Genomic DNA, 10,273 nt, shown 5'->3' with positions numbered 1-10,273 from the left:
GCACCATCTCAAATTGGCTAGCAGATTGCATTTCCTTCACTTATGCCCAAGCTGGGCTGACTCTGGAGGGTCATGTCACAGCTTATAGTGTTCGAGCCATGGCAGCGTCAGTGGCCCACTTTGAAGTCAGCCACTATTGAAGAGATTTGCAAGGCTGCGACGTGATCATCAGTCCACACATTCACATCTCATTACTGCCTTTAGCAGGATACCAGACATGACAGTCGGTTTGGGCAGTCGGTGCTGAAGAATCTGTTCGGGGGTTTAGAATCCAACTCCACTCCCCTAGGCCCTGTTTTATTCTGTTCAGGCTGCACTCTCAGTTAGTTGTTCTTCGTAAGTCAATTACTGTTATGTCCTCGCCGTTGCAAGGGCCAATTGACCCAGTTTGTTGTTTTGAGTGAGCCTGGGTGCTAGGCATACCCCACATGTGAGAACAAGCAGCCTGCTTGTCCTTGCAGAAAGCGAAAGATACATACCTGTAGCAGGTATTCTCCAAGGACAGCAGGCTGATTGTTCTCACCAACCCTCCTTCCTCCCCTTTGGAGTTGTACTTCTTCCTCTAATTTTGCTATTCACTTAACTGTGCGGGAGCGGTCGCGCACAGGCGGGAAGACAGCTGCACATGTGCATTGGGCGTGCCCCGCGCGCGGGACCTCCCGCGAGACTTTTGAAGTTTGCTAGGGAAACTCTTCCGGTTGGAGAGGGCTGCCGTGGACGTCACCCACATGTGAGAACAATCAGCCAGCTGTCCTCGGAGAATACCTGCTACAGATATGTATCTTTCGCTTTATTCAATATCACAATTCCTCCTGTACAGCCACATAACAACTTTTTAGGGTGAATAGTGTTCACAATTATCGAACAGATAGAGATAAGAGATTTCTGTTTTGGTACAGTATAAGTCATGACACGAACAGAACATAAGAAAACCTATGGACTGCATTAGGGGCTTCTAGCTCATTTAGGCCCTCATGATCCAAAGCCCCACGCTGTTCCGAACAGCGCTCTAAAAATAGCGCTGGAACAGCGCAGGGCTTTACTGCATAGATGATCAAAGATAATGCATGCAAATCTAAGCAGCACAATTATCTTTGATTATCATGTAGAAGTGCGGGCGAATTGTGCCGAGCATGCGCTCAGCACAATCCTCCCGCACTTGTTTGACAGGTCTGGGCTGTCAAAAGCCCAAACCTGTCAAACAGCCTGCCCCGAGGCCCGAACAACGGGGGCTGGAGGTCCGGTGGGTCCCCAGCCCCCCCCCCCCAAACCTCCAGAAAACGTCATGGCCGCCGGCGGCCAAACCCTCTCCCACCCAGCGACAGGGAGTGGGGGCTGGAGGTCCGGTGGACCTCCAGCCCACCCCAACTCCTCCCCCCCAGCGTTCTCCTTTCAATCCCTGGTGGTCCGTGGTGACAACCCCCCTCCCAGCCCCCCTACCTTTCGTTGGAGGAGGGACGCAGCCTGCCTCCCTCCTCTTCCAGTCGACGCCGCTGCCGCAAAATGGCGGCGCCCCGCCCCGCGCATCCCAGGATGCTGGGAGAGAGCTGGGTGGGAGAGCGTTTGGCCGGAGGCAGACACTTCACAATTTCTGGGGGTTTGGGGGGGGGGCTGGAGACCCACCGGACCTCCAGCCCCCCCCCCCCTGTCGCTGGGTGGGAGGGTGGGAGAGCGTTTGGCCGGAGGCGGCCACTTCACAATTTCTGGGTGTTTTGGGGGGGGGGTTGGAGACCCACCGGATCTCCAGCCCTCCCTGAACATGGGGGGGGGATCATCGGGGGGGGGGGGGACCGGACCTCCAGCCCCCTGTTCGCGTTTGCTTTGGGGGGAACGGGGGCCTGCCAGCATACAACTGCATGCTGGACAGGGCTCACCATTCCTCCCCAATGATCCGCAAAATATAACGCCAGCTTGGAACTGGCGTTGATTTTGGCGCGCTGGACGCTGATCATTGGGGGATGAATGCATTAAGCGCTGATTAGCATGCATTTGCAAGCTACTTGCGCTAAGAGCCCTCAAGTGCGTTGTTTCAGGCGCTCGAGGGCTCTGATCATGGGTCGGCAGCAAACTCTGCCGCTAGTATGGCGTTAACAGCCTCTAGCGCCGGAGTTTGCTTTTGATCATGAGGGCCTTAGTTATGTTTAAGCAAAAGAGATCTGCATGAAATAAAATATTTATTTTTCTTTTGAGTTATAAAATCACTTGTCCCTGAAATATGCCTAAAAATAGAATAATCCATTTGTATATCTAAAATGTCAACATCTACATGACAGATGAGATGAAGATGTGATTCCATGTGCTCCAATTAAAGGAGAGTTTTTTATTCCATCTTTATAACACCAGGCTTCCCAAGGCAGATTCCAACAACAATTAAGATGAACCAATCAGGAAACAGGAGTTCTATGAAATTTGGCCATCTGTATCCAATTGGATTAGGTTTAGACTATACAGATGGACCATGCATAAGCATAACCAGTCCGTTATTTCTAATAATCTTTATTTATTATTTATTTATTTATTTGTTGCATTTGTATCCCACATTTTCCCACCTCTTTGCAGGCTCAATGTGGCTTACAATACGTCATGAGTAGTGGAAATGCATGAGAAAGTATACATTTTGCAAGTGTTGTCAATTGCTATTGTTTTGATGAACTAAAATGGTGGCATGCTCAGTCTAGTCCAGGCAAGCTCCACCTACTGGCTTTAGTGGTCTACATAGGAAGAACCCGTATCCTGTTTTATTCAACCTCTGAGAAAAACAGATCCTGCTAAGTCCCGCCCCCTGTGACGTGACATTACCTTCCTGCGGAGAGGAACCAGTACGGGGGCTCGCACCTTTTAAGGTGGACAAGATTGTGCGCAAATGGGAGGGTCAGGGAGAATAATCAATAATCTGTAGCGCTAAATAGAATCAACAGAAAAAAGAAAAAAAAATTCGTGTAATACATGTAAAATGTCCGTATGTAAACGACTGCCGAAAAAAAAATTAACTTTGAAAAGGTTTGTGATCGAATCCGGGAAGAACCCGAGGATCCCGCTGTATCCGGTTTTTACACCGTCCCTCCTGGTGTATTTTTGATCTGCAAGGCCGCACACGGCCAGATCCTGGTGTATTTTGCAATGTCAGGGGCCACAAGTACCAGGATCCTTGTTTATTTCGCACAGGAGGGCGAAAAAGACCAGGATCTGGGTGTATTTGGGTTCAGATGGACAGCATACCTCTAGATCCTGGTGTATTTTTAATCTGCAGGGCCGCACACGGCCAGATCCTGGTGTATGTTGCAATGTCAGGGGCCACAAGTACCAGGATCCTTGTTTATTTCGCACAGGAGGGCGAAAAAGACCAGGATCTGGGTGTATTTGGGTTCAGATGGACAGCATACCTCTAGATCCTGGTGTATTTTTGATCTGCAGGGCCGCATACTGCAGGATCCTGGTCTGTTTGCAATGTCAGGGGCCACAAGCACCAGGATCCTTGTTTATTTCGCACAGGAGGGCGAAAAAGACCAGGATCTGGGTGTATTTGGGTTCAGATGGACAGCATACCTCTAGATCCTGGTGTATTTTTGATTGGAAAGCCCGCATACTGCAGGATCCTGGTCTGTTTGCAATGTCAGGGGCCACAAGCACCAGGATCCTTGTTTATTTCGCACAGGAGGGCGAAAAAGACCAGGATCTGGGTGTATTTGGGTTCAGATGGACAGCATACCTCTAGATCCTGGTGTATTTTTGATTGGAAAGCCCGCATACTGCAGGATCCTGGTCTGTTTGCAATGTCAGGGGCCACAAGCACCAGGATCCTTGTTTATTTCGCACAGGAGGGCGAAAAAGACCAGGATCTGGGTGTATTTGGGTTCAGATGGACAGCATACCTCTAGATCCTGGTGTATTTTTGATTGGAAAGCCCGCATACTGCAGGATCCTGGTCTGTTTGCAATGTCAGGGGCCACAAGCACCAGGATCCTTGTTTATTTCGCACAGGAGGGCGAAAAAGACCAGGATCTGGGTGTATTTGGGTTCAGATGGACAGCATACCTCTAGATCCTGGTGTATTTTTGATTGGAAAGCCCGCATACTGCAGGATCCTGGTCTGTTTGCAATGTCAGGGGCCACAAGCCCCAGGATCCTTGTTTATTTCGCACAGGAGGGCGAAAAAGACCAGGATCTGGGTGTATTTGGGTTCAGATGGACAGCATACCTCTAGATCCTGGTGTATTTTTGATTGGAAAGCCCGCATACTGCAGGATCCTGGTCTGTTTGCAATGTCAGGGGCCACAAGCACCAGGATCCTTGTTTATTTCGCACAGGAGGGCGAAAAAGACCAGGATCTTGGTGTATTTGGGTTCAGATGGACAGCATACCTCTAGATCCTGGTGTATTTTTGATCTGCAGGGCCGCATACTGCAGGATCCTGGTCTGTTTGCAATGTCAGGGGCCACAAGCACCAGGATCCTTGTTTATTTCGCACAGGAGGGCGAAAAAGACCAGGATCTGGGTGTATTTGGGTTCAGATGGACAGCATACCTCTAGATCCTGGTGTATTTTTGATTGGAAAGCCCGCATACTGCAGGATCCTGGTCTGTTTGTAATGTCAGGGGCCACAAGCACCAGGATCCTTGTTTATTTCGCACAGGAGGGCGAAAAAGACCAGGATCTGGGTGTATTTGGGTTCAGATGGACAGCATACCTCTAGATCCTGGTGTATTTTTGATCTGCAGGGCCGCATACTGCAGGATCCTGGTCTGTTTGCAATGTCAGGGGCCACAAGCACCAGGATCCTTGTTTATTTCGCACAGCAGGGCGAAAAAGACCAGGATCTGGGTGTATTTGGGTTCAGATGGACAGCATACCTCTAGATCCTGGTGTATTTTTGATTGGAAAGCCCGCATACTGCAGGATCCTGGTCTGTTTGCAATGTCAGGGGCCACAAGCACCAGGATCCTTGTTTATTTCGCACAGGAGGGCGAAAAAGACCAGGATCTTGGTGTATTTGGGTTCAGATGGACAGCATACCTCTAGATCCTGGTGTATTTTTGATCTGCAGGGCCGCATACTGCAGGATCCTGGTCTGTTTGCAATGTCAGGGGCCACAAGCACCAGGATCCTTGTTTATTTCGCACAGGAGGGCGAAAAAGACCAGGATCTGGGTGTATTTGGGTTCAGATGGACAGCATACCTCTAGATCCTGGTGTATTTTTGATTGGAAAGCCCGCATACTGCAGGATCCTGGTCTGTTTGCAATGTCAGGGGCCACAAGCACCAGGATCCTTGTTTATTTCGCACAGGAGGGCGAAAAAGACCAGGATCTGGGTGTATTTGGGTTCAGATGGACAGCATACCTCTAGATCCTGGTGTATTTTTGATTGGAAAGCCCGCATACTGCAGGATCCTGGTCTGTTTGCAATGTCAGGGGCCACAAGCACCAGGATCCTTGTTTATTTCGCACAGGAGGGCGAAAAAGACCAGGATCTGGGTGTATTTGGGTTCAGATGGACAGCATACCTCTAGATCCTGGTGTATTTTTGATCTGCAGGGCCGCATACTGCAGGATCCTGGTCTGTTTGCAATGTCAGGGGCCACAAGCACCAGGATCCTTGTTTATTTCGCACAGGAGGGCGAAAAAGACCAGGATCTGGCTGTATTTGGGTTCAGATGGACAGCATACCTCTAGATCCTGGTGTATTTTTGATTGGAAAGCCCGCATACTGCAGGATCCTGGTCTGTTTGCAATGTCAGGGGCCACAAGCACCAGGATCCTTGTTTATTTCGCGCAGGAGGGCGAAAAAGACCAGGATCTGGGTGTATTTGGGTTCAGATGGACAGCATACCTCTAGATCCCGAGGATCCCGCTGTATCCGGTTTTTACACTGTCCCGGGGGTGACGGGACGGTGTAAAAGCCAGATCTGCGGGATCCCCGGGTTCTTCCGGATCCACGTACGACCTTAAAAACATCTGTGTTTTGACGGCCGCTCCGCTTCCGCTGCTGTTTATAATATGCAGTGTACAACATATTTCTGTTTAAAAGCTCGCTGTAACTTTTAAATGCCTTACAAGGTAGATGAGAAAAGACAAAATTGAATATCACAAAAACTTCAAAAATTATTGTAGCTAGTAGAAACATCAATTATAAATTCTGTAGTTTCTGCTCAGTTTTATTCAGTGTTCTATACCATACAGATGGCAGATTTCAGTGAGAATATTCTTTTTCCTGATCGGTTCATGTTAACTGATTGTAATATGCCTTGAGAAGTCTGAGGTTTATAAAGACGATGGAATATGTGGGTAAGTCACGCCCCTGGCCACACCCCCTGTGACGTGCGTTGTCCTCTGGAGAGGAACCAATGAAATTTACGCCCCTGGCCACGCCCCCTGTGACGTGACGTTGTCTTCTGGAGAGGAACCAATGAAATTTACGGCAGTACGGGGGCTCAGACAATGGAATATGTGGGTAAGTCACGCCCCAGGCCACACCCCCTGTGACGTGACGTTGTCTTCTGGAGAGGAACCAATGAAATTTACGCCCCTGGCCACGCCCCCTGTGACGTGCCGTTGTCTTCTGGAGAGGAACCAATGAAATTTACGGCAGTACGGGGGCTCGCCCCTTTTAAGGTGGACGAGATTATGCGCAAATGGGAGGGTCAAGGGAGAATAATCAATAATGTGTAAAAGGTTTGTGATCGAATCCGGGAAGATCCCGAGGATCCCGCTGTATCCGGTTTTTACACCGTCCCGCTGGATCGAATCCGGGAAGATCCCGAGGATCCCGCTGTATCCGGTTTTTACACCGTCCCCGCAGCAGAGCTCCTGAGTCGGTGCAAGCAAGTAACATTGATGCAGTTAGTGGTTCGTAAAAGTATGCAAGGATATTCTTTACAATGTCTATGGGGGAAGCACTGTGGAGATGATCTTTGCTAGCCATAGTAGTCCGAAGACGATGAGCTGTGTCTTGAGGAATGCATTTTCATGGTAGAAAAAGATAGAAGCCGCTAGCCATTGCGACAAAGTACGTTTTGTGACTGGTTGAGGTAGTTGCCGCTCCCGTAGAAAAAGACATAACTGAGATGAGCGGCCCCGGCCTAATAAATGGTTAAGCTGCCGGGAACCCCCTGATCTGTTAGACTGGAGTGCTTCTTTGTTTTGATGGCCGCCGCTGTTTACAGTATGCAGAGATAACTCAGCGCTGCGGTTCTCTTATTTCTTTCCTTTCGGATCCTTCTGGACCCTTTGTCGTACTCTGTGTGCAGTTGCAGTTGCCTTCCTTTGTGGGCGTGAACATGCAAGAAAGGACCGAACACGTCACACCATGGCGAATCTTGATGGAGGTTAATTGATGACACATGGCATGAGCCTACCTGGTCCATGAAGATTCGATAACGGGAGACAGTATGACGTTATAAAGTTGAAGCCGGTTGGTCCCCTTGCAGCTGAGTAGATTTGCATTCTCTCTTGCTAGGAGATTTGGGGCGGAGGAGGGGAAGGAGATCCAAGAAGAGTTGTGGTGACTGGGTGATGAGGGTTATATTCAAAATGTATTTGTCGGTGCGCCAGAGTCCGCTTTGCCAGTGCTGTATTGTGGTTTTCATTGGAGCGCTAGATGCCTGCTTTTTTTTCTTTATGATGTCAATAAAGGTATTTTTCTATAAAAACACTTGCAAACGTTTATGCCTATGTGTGTGATTTTTTTTTTAAATTTGACATTAATGTCATTTATTTGAAAGCATCCTCTATGAACATATATATAACATAAAAATTGAAATCACTAAAACAGCATTAAAAATTATTGTGCCTGCTGTGTGTGCCTGCTAGAAACAGCAGAAACTTTTGTATATTTTGCACATTTTTCCACTCTGTTCAATACAGTAATACATACCCAGATCTTTCTGGAAGGGTGCATACCCTAGGATCAAGCTGTGTTTATTGTCTGAGGGACAGCATGCACCTGGATCCAGATATATTTCTCATCCTAAGGGCTGCACATATGCATCCAGGTGTATTTCTCATCAGAAGGGCTGCAGACACTTGAATCCAGCTGAACAAAAGTGCTGCATGCACCTGGATCCTGCAGTATTTATCAACCGGAAGGCTGTATACACCTGGATCCAGGTGTGTTTATCAGGGCTGCATACACCTGGATCCAGGTGTATTTCTCATCAGAAGGGCTGCATTAACCTGGATCCTGCAGTATTTATCAATCAGAGGGCAGCATACACCTGGATTCAGCTATATTTCTCATCCGAAGGGTTGCAGACACCTGGAGCCAGCTGTGTTTCTTATCTGAAAGGCTGCGTACACCTGGATCCTGCTGTATTTCTCATCCAAAGGGGTGCAGACATCTGGATCTAGCTGTATGTCTTCTCAGAAAGGCTCCATACACCTGGACCCAGCTCAATTTCTTACCCCAAGGGCTGTATATACTTAGATCCAGCAGTATTTCTCAAACAAAGGGCTGCAGACACCCGGACACAGCTGTACTTCTTCCCAGGAGGGCAGCATAAACCTGGATCCAGTTGTATTTCTGAACAAAAGTGCTACATACACCTGGATCCTGCAGTATTTATCAAGCAGAGGGCTGCATGTACCTGAATCCAGGTGTATTTCTTATCAGAAGGTGTAGATAGAATGTATTTGGATACAGGCAGCAGATGATGTTTTGTATATTCCTGAGAATCTAGCATGTGATGTTTTTGTTCTTTCCTGAGAAAGTAGCAGAATAGCAGGTGATGTTTGTACATTCCTGAGCAGGTTCACGAGCTGTTCATGTAGAGTTGTTCTTGTAAGCAATGCATGATCATGGTTGTGTAAGCAAAATGTAACCAATAGTAATGATAATACATGTAATATCCATGAATATTCATAGAGTATATAAGAAGGGGATTGACTCCCAAATAAAGGTTTTTTGCCCAGACACACGAGAGGAGAGTTATTTTGCAACATCTGGTGATCCCCGACGTGATCGGTGAAAACGTGACGTACTTACTACGACTGGAACAGTCAGCGCGCCATTCCTTCTACGGAACACTGTAAGTATGGGGGGAAATTTAACATCATCACATAAACAACATGCACAGGAGCTATATACTATAACGCAAAGATATGGTTCCTCCCGAAATCCAATAACTCTTAAAGATATAGAGCGTTTAATTGAGGAAATAGTTTGTCAATGTCCCTGGTATCCAGAGAAGGGATCATTCGATCCTCAAACATGGGAAAAGATAGGGCAGCAGTTTCGTTTAGAGCCTAGAGTTTCGACTCCTATATTATTGACTTGGAGAGAGATATATTCTACTATAGTAATTCTCTCTTCTGGATTGACAGGCATTACTAACGAAAATATATCCAACAAATTGCCAGGCAAGACCTGGTCTCTTTTACCTCCCGCGACTCTTGGACCTACACCTTCTCCTCCTTCTTGTCGGCTGGCCACCGATATGGGAAGGGAAGAGCAAAACAAAACTCCTGACTTTACTACTACTACCCCTAATAAACCAATTGAAAATATCCAAAACAACAACGCTAATGATAGCGTTATTATTACCAAAACACCAAAGAGCGTAGAACGACCTAGTTTAATTCAATTAGGTATACAGCAAGCACGAAAAAATGGTGAATTCATTTGGAACGATGATCTATGGGATAATTCGGAACCTAATCCTAATTTATACCCAGTTACTAGAACTACAACAATAGAGGCAGGGAACGAAACACATCATGCAGAATGGACTGCTCTACCTTATCAAGTTTTGAGAGAATTACGTAGAGCTATCGTAGAATCAGGTTTAAAAAGTTCATTTGTTCAAGGCATGATAGAAGGGATTAGTAACGGTTACTTAATGACTCCAAAAGATTGGAAAGACCTTTTCCGTATGCTGTTAACTCCTGCGCAATATGTAGTGTGGGATAATGAATATAAGCAAGCAGCACAACTTATCACTGGGACTAATTTGGTGCCTGATCAAATTTATGGATCGGGACCATTTTCAACCCTTGATATGCAAATTCAACAAAACGATACCTGTTTTCAAGCCATAGGCACTTGTATCTTGCGAGCATTTAAAAGAACACCAGAAGGGAATAAACCAACAAAATCTTTTGCATCAATTAAACAGGGTGCAACCGAATCTTACCTTCAATTTGTTAATCGATTGCAGGAAGCTGTAACTAGGCAAATTGATAATCTTGATGCGCAAACAGAGTTATTGATTAAATTAGCCCAAGAAAATGCAAATTCAGATTGCAAAAAGGCATTGCAGACTGTAGCTCATCGCCCAGGAA

Source organism: Microcaecilia unicolor, chromosome 6 (genome assembly GCF_901765095.1).
Source record: "Microcaecilia unicolor chromosome 6, aMicUni1.1, whole genome shotgun sequence".
Taxonomy (NCBI): Eukaryota; Metazoa; Chordata; class Amphibia; order Gymnophiona; family Siphonopidae; genus Microcaecilia; species Microcaecilia unicolor.
Note: the sequence above shows the minus strand (reverse complement) of the source record.